Here is a 7,324-nt window from a genome sequence, read left to right as displayed (position 1 = left end):
CCTGACCCTCCCTCCAACCCCCAAGCGTCCACCCCCTCCCCAGCCGCTGTCCTATAGGCGCCCACCCTCCTCTGTCTCCCCAAGCCCCTCCTCCCTGCTGCCCACCCTCCACGAGCTAGCCTTCCTTCTACGCCTCCCAGGCCTCCAGCCCACTGTCCCCGCTCAGACCCCAGATCCCTGGCGGGAGTTTCCTGTCCCCAGCACCCGCACTTTCCATGACACAAGAGGAAGTCGGCTGAGCCGGGGTTGGGTTTTCCAGGCCGCCCGGCCGGGGTGGAGGCCGAAGGTGGGGGTGGGGAGGGGGGTAGCACCCCCCAGGGCCGTGTCAGTACCTCCTCGGCCTCCGCGGGAGAGGCGCCTGCCTGCGCTGCCCGGGCCCACACCAGGTAACCACGGGGACTGCGTGTGTCTGTCACTCGGTCATCCAGCGCTGTCTCAGCCCCTCCGGGCTCCCTGACTCCCCGGCGCCCCCGGGATTTGCCCTCTTCGCCCGGGGTCAAGGGGCCACAGGGAACGCATGGGCGGGGGAGGAGCTGAGGGCTGGGACCGAGGGAGGGGCCGCGGGAGGAGAGGAAAGAGGCTGAGAAATGTGACTGGTGCGTAGTAGGACCTCAGCGTTTGTTAAATGAATGGATGTATTTCTGGGATGGTTCCCAAAGACCGCGGGATGGCCCGGTGGCCAGAGGCTGTACCTCTGCTCTGAGATGAGTGTGAAGAGCCCTGCCCCTATTTGTTTGTTGAATGACTCAGTGACCGGAATCCTTGAAAACTTGTACTTGGCAGAGGGGAGGGGGGGTGCCCTAAGAAGAGCAGGATTGGCAGCATTCTTCCCTGGCTCCACACCTCAGGAAGTGCACCCCTCCCCCACTTTTGCTCCAGCTGGATCAGATTATTAGTGAGAGGTGGGGAGAGGGGAGAAGGAGGGACATAACATTTGGCTCTGGATCTGGGTGGACAGCTGAGATGCACAGATGTGGTGGAGGGGTCCCACCTCTGCCCCAGGTGGCCACTCAGGGCTTCAGCTGACTTATCTGCAAACTGGGATTGTATGATCCTGAGACTGGTTTTCTTGTTCTAGGACCCACGTCCCAGGCTGCACCATCAGAGTTGGAGGTAGGGGATTTGTATGCTCTGGAACCTGGAGGGTTTGATTCTTTCTGTTGGGTGAGAGGGTGTCAAATGCCAGGGCTTTGGGCGAAGGACAGAGTATAAAGAATTGGAGGTTGTCCTGGATAGAGGCATGCTGGCTCTGTACGGTGGCTCAGTGTGTGCACTTTCCTGGAATCTTGGGTGGGAGTGGGGCTGCCCTCGAGGGCTTTGCAGTCTGGAGGGACAGGTCAAAGCCCCCTACCCCCAACTGTCCCATCCCTTCTGGGAGTCAGGTTTTGCTATCTGATGACTCTGGCTTCACATCCTTGTGGTGAAACCTTGAGTCAAGGACCCAAGCAAATTATCTAAAAATCCTCATCTGTCCAATGTGATAGTTCAAAGATGAAGTAGAATAACCCACATAAAGAGTGAAGCACACTGGTAATGAGAGCTATTATGATGATAATTTCAGGGCTTGGGGGTGTGTATAGGGCCTACGGGCCTGGAAACCAGCTTTACTCTGACTAGATGGGTGACCTTGGGCTAGTCATTTCCCCTTTCTGAAACTGATCATCTTCCTCTATAAGATGTGGGTAGGGAAGGAGCCCTGCGTTGCAGGGCTTCTGGAAGTTTCTATTATAATGACATGAAGGGTTTGTAAACCCTAGTGCACTCCCCTGAGTGAGTGTGAAGACTGGTCAGCTCAGGCCTTTTCCACCCCCACCCCCTCCGGGGCCTATTCACATTTCTTCCCGGCTGTTTGCCTGGAGGCCCAGCAGATGCCCTGGTGTGTACTGACCTATCCTTTTCACTCCCACCCCCACCGGGCCTGCTTCAGGCCTCCCCATGGTGGGTGTGCAAGAAACACATCCCACAGCCCATGGCCTATGTGTGCATCTGAGGACTTAGTATGTACGGTTTCTCTTCTGTTGCTCCTGTAAGTAGGATTGGACTTGTTCGACCACAGGGCATGAGTTTTGATAGAGAAAATGAGGCCCCTAGTAGATAGAGTAGGACAAGTGTTAACCAAGCCCGTTGTTCAGATGAAGTAACAGCATCAGAGAGGTTAGGTGAATTTCCCAAGACGCACAGCTAACAGTGAGATTTGGACTGAACTCCCAAGTCTTCTGGTCTGTGGGCGACCCTTTCTCAGCACAGCCTCTCTCTTATCTCAGGCTGATGCTTCTCTGCCCTTTGACGGGTTTGAGCCTGGACATATGAAACAGACTGATAAGCACTGCCCTCCTCCCCACCAACCCTGAGTCTAGTGGGGAGACCACCCGACAGGCAACTGGGACAGTCCATGGCTAAGCCTTCAGGAAGAGGTGTGTCCAATTCAACCTCTGGGGAAGTCAAAGAAGGCTTCCTGGAAAGGGTGACATCCAAGCTGAGACCCGGAGTGAGCAGGAGTTTGCCACTTTGGTAGGCTGGTTTTCCAGGCTGAGGGCAAAGGCTGTTGAGTCCTGTTAGTGCAATAACCATGTTGCTACAGGTGAGAAGGGTCTAGAAGTTGGAGGAGCTGGGTATCAGTACTGACTCAGCCCTTTTTCGCCTCTGTACCTGGGGCTGAATATCTCCCCTCACCCAGCCCGAGATGGTCCCCGAGATTCCTCAATCTGGGAGTTGAGGCTTGGGATCTTATTTAAAGAATACATTCACAGGAACCTGAAAAATCCATACAACCTTTTTTTGAAGGCAAAATGGCAAAAGTTACTTTTTTTTAAAAAGTGCCTGCACAGTGTTACTTTTAGAGATCGCTCTTATATTTCCTAGGGTGCAAGTCAGTATACTTAAGGGTGTTTAGGAAGCCACCAAGGGATAATAAAAAATGGAAAGACAAGGCAAAGGGCAAATCAGTTTCATCCTAACCCCACTCTGGAATACGATACAGTGAAGAGAGAGGACATAGATCGCAAGGTACTGACTCAAAGGGATAGCTGTTCTGAAAAAAACTACATTTCAGAACAGTTTGTATATTGCAATTTTATTTTCATGAGATAAAAATATGAGTGAACTGAATAGTCAGATAAAATGTTTCTACAATCACAGAGAAAGATTTTGCAGAATATTCATCAAAATAATGACAACATGAATTACGGGCGGTAGGGTTTGGTAGTGTTGGAAGAACGAGGTTGGGTTGAGCTTTTGTTTTTATTTTATGCACCTCTGTATTGTTGAGCTTTTCTTTCAAAGACTGTATATTATGATTTTATGATACATTTAAAAATAACATAAAAGGGATCTGCAGAAAAATTTTTAAAGACGAAAGTCCCAGGTATTTACGGTATCATTATATATGACATATAACATTTTTATTATATGATTTTCCTTAATAATAAAAATAATGAATGTTTATTAAAAAAAAATCAAGTACAGAAAAAATAAAACTACCCACAATTTTACCATCCAGTATGACCCCTGTTAACATATCAGGGCATGTATTTTTATTCATTTTCATTTATAATTATAAAGATTATACTTTCTTTCAAAATTAGCATCATATATGATATATATCTTTATATACATAAAAGATATATATATATGTGTTTATATATAAGATATATGCTTACATTTGTAACCTGCTTTTTCTCTTAAAATATATCTTGAGTGTCTTCCCACATCATAGACTTACATAACATGGTTTTTAAATGGTTGTACAATGGTTTAAAAGATGTCCTGCTGATACATAAAAGTCCTGATGTTTGTTTAACTACTTCCTATTACTGGACATTTGTATTGTTTACTTTCTCTCTTTTTTGTTATTAAAAATAACTTTGTGATAAGTATTTTTACACAAACATCTTTTTTCATATCTTTATTTCCTTTAAGTAGAATTATTCGAATCAATGGTTATGGTCATTTGAAACACCAAAAGCCCTTTTAGAAAGTGCAGTTCATTCTAGTAACTCTGAATGCTGAGTGGCTGAGTTTACATAAAAAGGAGCACAACCCAAGTGGGTTTTTTTTTAATTCTGTGAGTATTTCAGGCCCTCTTTCCCCCGACAGTCAGTGTGGGAAGGGTTCAGGCACATCCCGGAGGGCAAATCTGAGATAATGTGAAGACACATTTTTGATGATTTACTGAGTGTTGAGGGCTCTCCTATGATGACTTCTGTTTGTCTAGTGATCTGGACCCAGTGTGGGGTTCTGAAGAGCCGAGGCCGCTGGCCCTGTTTTAGAGACGAGGAGACTGAAGTTCTGAGAGGCCTGGGTGTGGTCAGTCTTGGCCTGGAGGAAGAGGCAGGTCGACAGAGGCATCCGGAGAGAGAGCAGCTCTGGTCCGGTGTAGAGGGCAGGAGGGGCAACCCAGAGCCACCACCCAGTCCAGCCCGTAGGGAGCCCTCACCTGGCTGTGCACCCCAGCAAGCCCTGAAACTTCAGGATGGGTTCCACGTCCTTAATTCTGCTGAGGGCAGGGCCATGTTGGGCTGATCCTGTGAGATGGTCTGGAAGCATGTATTTATCGGCTCTGTATCTGGTGGCAATGGTAATGATGATGGTGATGAGGATGGTGAAGATGATGGTGGTGATGATGTCAGTAATAATGACAAAGATGCTGATGAGGATGTGAATGTTTACCACTTACTAAGGGCCTGCCTGGTGCTAGGGGCTCTGAGTTTGTCTTAATTTAGTATACTAGACAATAAATTACTAGCACACCAAAGCCATGACTTATGAGAGTGATATAAAATGTTATTTTTAGATTATTTAGCTAAAACTGCTGAGTTGATCTAAGGGGAAAACCTGAACGACTACTTGGAACTTGGGTAAGGTAAATATCATGAAGGTGGAATTTAAATACTTGGCATTTGGGATCATCAGGGACAGATACCGTTATTACCCCGACTTTGCAGAGGAGCGAGTGGAGGCTGAGGGTTTCATTAGCCTGAGATCACCCGATATGCACGGGGCAGAGTTGGGACTGGAACTCAGATGCCTAATTTACAAAACGTTCTCTTGAAATATAAGGTGCACCCAGAAAAGTGCATGTATCACACATGCATAGCTACAGTGACTTCACAAACTGAACTCACCCATGTAACCAGCACCCAGATCAAGAAACACAACCTGATCAGCCCCCAGAGGCCCCCGTCCTGTGCTCCCTCCCCACCCAGGTATCTGCCATCCTGACTTCTATCAGCATAGATTGGTTTTGCTGGTTCTTGAGCTTTATCTACATGGTATCACACAGTTTATACTTTTTTTTTCGCTCAGCGGCATGCTCACGAGAGCCATCCACGTTACTGTGTGCGGCAGGAGTTTGTTCTTTGTTGGGTGTAGGATTCCACTGTGTGATGATACCACACTCTATTCATCCATTCTACTGTGATGGGCATCTAGGTCGTACAGAGTCCACTTTTTTTTTTTTTTTTAACCTCTGAAGCTCTGCTGCCACCCACAGATGCCTGCACAGAAAAGAGTAGTCAGGACTTTCTCTAAAGAGCTAGAAACCAAGGAGGGGTGTGAAATACACAAACCCACAATTATAGAGGCAGGTGCTTTTCTAATCGCAGAGCGGCCTTGAGGTGGCCTGGGTGGTGAGTGGTTTGGACAATCTTACTGCTTCCCTTGTGGCATTGCATTTAAAGCTCGTTCCCCTTCACTCCCTGGCCCGCAGCATCTCACAGCCCCAGGGGGCATGGCTGGGGTGGGGGTGTCTTGTCCCCACGCTATCGACGAGGAAACTGAGGCTAAGGGAAGTGACTTCAACACCGCGGGGCGAAAAGGCAGCAGAACCAGGATCTGAACTCGGAACTGCTAATATGAAGTCCTTGGCTGTTTCTGTTTGTACCTTCTTCCAGCTGCCTGGTAAATCCAGGGGGCCGGCCAGGCTGTGGAGACCCTCATAGCCTGGGGAATCCAGCCGCCTTCTGAGAAAGAATTAAAACCAAAACAAGTCGCGGGCTTTTTGGAGTGGGAAGCTGTCTCTTTTCTTTTCTTTTTTTTATGGGGAAGGTAATTAGGCTTATTTATTTATTTTAATGGCAGGACTGGGGATTGAACCCAGGACCTCATGCGTGCGTAAGCATAACACTCTACCGCTGAGCTATACCCTCCTACTCCTCCAAGCCATTTTAAATTTCATTTGCAAAACAGGGGGAAGGGCCTTGCCACCCTCCAGGGGAGGACTGTGATCACCTTGATCAGTAAAAGCCTCTGACTGTCAGGCCTCACTGAGCCTTGAACTTTCATGTTCATGTTGTAGCCGAGATCTCATAACCACCCCGGGAGGAAGGCAGCACGGATAACAAATATTTGCCCCATGTTTCAGCGACGGGAAGTGACTCACCCACAGTCCCTTGGCGGGTTAAGGAACCAATAGGGACAGGGGCTCCTGATTCTCAACCCAAGAGGATACCCGCCTCCTTGCTACACTGGGCCTTGTCCACTAGGGGAGGCCTGCTTGTAAGGCACAGCCCACACTGGGGCCTTGGGGCCTGAACACAGGAACATGGAGGCCCAAAGATGCTAGGGGGCTTCCAACAAGAGGGGTCAGGCCGGGTGGGACCCACGGCTCCTGCATCCACTGTCTGCAGGATGGGCCTCGGTGGGGAGCCTGGGGGATGAGGGTCACAGAGAACCTCAAGATAGACTGGTTCTAGGGCAGCCTCTCTGGTAGGGACACAGTGGGGACAGGAACCTCTTTTTAACATCTGGAAAGCTCTGCCACTCACCAGCTAAGCAACCTCTGTCAAATGGGAATGATAATAGCTCCTACTTCGTTGAAGTGAGGATTAAATGAGGCAAAGCAGGTAAATCTGGGAGGAGACCTCCCCCAGCCCCCAACTCTGCTAGTGGGGGTGGTGTGGTGCAGGTCAGGCGTGAGGTGGCCCCGGGGAAAGGTGAACCGAGATACTCCCCCACCCCAGTATTCCAGAGAGGAAGATGCTGTGACTGAGAAACATGATCCAACTCACAAGCAGATGGAACCAGCACTTAAACTGGGATCATCAGGGTTGTTCCCTTGATTTTGTGAAAAGGCCGCTCTGCCAGGTTTTCACAGGCCAGAGGGTAAAATGTGTCCCCATGGCCTGTAAGCCACACCTGCTGGTGGGCTTGCATGGGGGTTGGGGCGCACTGGGAAGCCCCTGGCCTGGGTTGTGTGTGTGTCTAGGGGCCAGGGCCTGCCTCGAGGGGGGCCGCTCTCAGGGCCTGTCCTCGGCACCCCTGTGAGGCTGGTCTGCTCAACATGCAGGGCGGGCCTGGCCCTGATGACACAAACACTGGGGAGGAA

This window comes from Vicugna pacos, chromosome 10, assembly GCF_048564905.1.
Source record: "Vicugna pacos chromosome 10, VicPac4, whole genome shotgun sequence".
Classification (NCBI taxonomy): Eukaryota; Metazoa; Chordata; class Mammalia; order Artiodactyla; family Camelidae; genus Vicugna; species Vicugna pacos.
This window is presented reverse-complemented; position numbering follows the sequence as displayed.